The following is a 2,346-nucleotide window of genomic DNA, read 5'->3' as shown; positions in this document are numbered from 1 at the left end:
AGCCTGGCCTATCTCCTTCCAAGTTGCCCCAAACATCGCTTGATCATTAGACTTACGAATCGCTCTCCACATGTCAGGGGGAAGGATTAATCCAAAGAAAAGATCTATATCAACAAGAGTCATAACACAAGAGGAAATGACCCCCTCCACCCCTTCGTAGAATGCTGCCGGATTCTTACAGAGTGTAGAACAGTGAAGGTTTTGGATCCTACGTCTGCCCAGCCCGGATCTCAACAATGGGGAAAACAGAACAGGGTGGCTGGACAGGATAATTATCAACAACACCTTTCAGCCACGTAGTCCAAGAAATACCACGCGGCCTCTGGGAAAGAATCCCAAATCAAATTTATTTTCTACTGAGACTCAAATTTTTAAGGAATCTAAGGCATGAACACAAACAAAACAACTGTTATGACAGTGAATACATGATGGCAATATCTACAAATTTACAGAATTTACAATACATACAAAAGTGAATGAGGCCACATTAGTGAATGAGACACACAAAAAACAATACAAAATTCAGTGAACAATATTAATTGCAATTATATACAGTGCAAAACTTTGAAGTGTAAAGCAAATGTGAACCAGTCCTACAGACTGTGAAACCATGGGACAGGCGGGGAGGTGGAATGGAATGCCTGCCTGTCAACCAAGCCTGTGGTTAATTTATTTACAGCGGGTTGCACAACTAGGGTCCAACGGAATCGGTGTAATTGTGTCCTAGTGGCACCCATGGAGGTTTACCACAGGGTGGAGGTGTCGACGCGTTTCGAACCGGGGTTGTTCCAGGTTCTCTTCAGGACAGGGACTGGGGATAATGATTCTGTAACAGATATACAAGGTGGGTGTCAGATATGAGTTTTCAGGACAATATTATACAAGACTCTGACTCCAAAGGACAAAGGAGGGGGGTAGATTACCTGCTTAATGGCGTAAGAATGGCCGTAATACCGGTAACGCTCGACCGGGCAGGGTTTCTGAAAAAACAAATGGAAAGCTTAGCGCGGTGGCAAGCCAGGGAGGCTGAAAGAGGTGCCATATGGTGTGGGGCCATGGTAGAAACTTTTTAACTGATCCTACCTGTGCTTCAACCAGCTATTGGGCTGGAAATAGGGGTGCCCACGAAGCGGTGCACAAACGGTGCTCACATGTTCAAACGTCTGAGGGTGGGAACTGCAGGACCACAGAAAAACACGGTGCCCAGAGTTACTATCATTAGCCCATATGTCATGGAAAATCCCCATCGACCCACAAGGAGAGTTTCCTACCTGAAATCCCAGCCAAAGGAAAGAATATCTGTAGTTTTTTGACAGGTCCGTGTCAGCAAGGGGTTAATGGTTCGCGCTGACCTGGAAAGAGGGAAGCGCGAGCTTCAATTAGTAATTGTCACCAACGGGGCATGCCGTCACCGGGGAGGAGGGGGGGGAAGGGGGGAGGAAGCGCGAGGCTCGTCCGGAGGGCGCAAGGCACTTACTTTCAATTCGGAATTAATCCGGCGTTCTCGAGCAGCAACACAGGCTCGAAGTAAAGCGCCGCGCTGGGACGCATAGCTAATGAGCTCACCTGATCGAGGTGTTGGGGGGTGTGTCTACGGAGGATTGTCCACGAGAATGCTGGACTTTGTAGTTGTTACGTATCGGTAGCGAGGAGTCTCAATGCGAGTGGGGGCATATGTGTGGAAAGTGCAGCAGTGAATGCGGTGGCATTCCGCAATGGTTTTAAAAAAACACCCGGAGTTCCTAAATTGATGAAACACACGCTCGATATAGAATTTAAACGAGCCACACAATAGCAGTTGCATTGTTTAAAAGTTCAAACACAACATGAAAATCTTGGCATTTGCTACAGAAACATGCTCAGAGCCAATCGCGATATTATCATGTATGCATTAGAAACTTTTTTTACAACAACATCAAAACCTAAGCGGTGTAAATAGGGTTAGAACTCAATGTATTATTCAACAACAATTACAACCGGGAATGTGATTCTCATGAAGGATGCTCTATACAACAGCCCTGGGATTATCAGCAGTACATTATGTAGCCTAGTAAAAAGAATTTCTTTTACCACATGAACCAATGTAATGTCATGAGCCCCATGGATGATGTTCTGGGCAACTAACCCACTAACCAGCTTATCCACGTTTTCACCCAGACCAAAAGCAGACCTCTGTCGACCCACCCTGGGTGCCTCAACGCGCCAAACAAACATAAATGTATGGTTAAGCACAGGTTAAAAGGGGGAATCACTGAGACACAGATCAAAGTAAGCGCACAGCCAGACTCTGCCGAACTCTATATTTAAAGGCTGGTAGATTCAGTCATCTCGTTCAGGCCAGAATTG

General features: G+C 46.0%; 1 long non-coding RNA gene across 1 annotated transcript; it reads right to left on the bottom strand.

Annotated features, from left to right (window-relative positions):
* Window positions 1–238: 238 nt before the first annotated feature.
* Window positions 239–1,564, bottom strand: LOC147724405 (uncharacterized). The gene is made up of 3 exons (XR_015310092.1): window positions 1,478–1,564; window positions 1,272–1,352; window positions 239–1,176 (listed from the first exon to the last, which is right to left on the bottom strand). It is a non-coding gene; the product is annotated as an uncharacterized LOC147724405 (long non-coding RNA).
* Between the last annotated feature and the right edge of the window lie 782 nt (window positions 1,565–2,346).

Source organism: Lissotriton vulgaris, chromosome 4_1 (assembly GCF_964263255.1).
Source record: "Lissotriton vulgaris chromosome 4_1, aLisVul1.2, whole genome shotgun sequence".
NCBI lineage: Eukaryota > Metazoa > Chordata > Amphibia > Caudata > Salamandridae > Lissotriton > Lissotriton vulgaris.
This window is presented reverse-complemented; position numbering and strand designations above follow the sequence as displayed.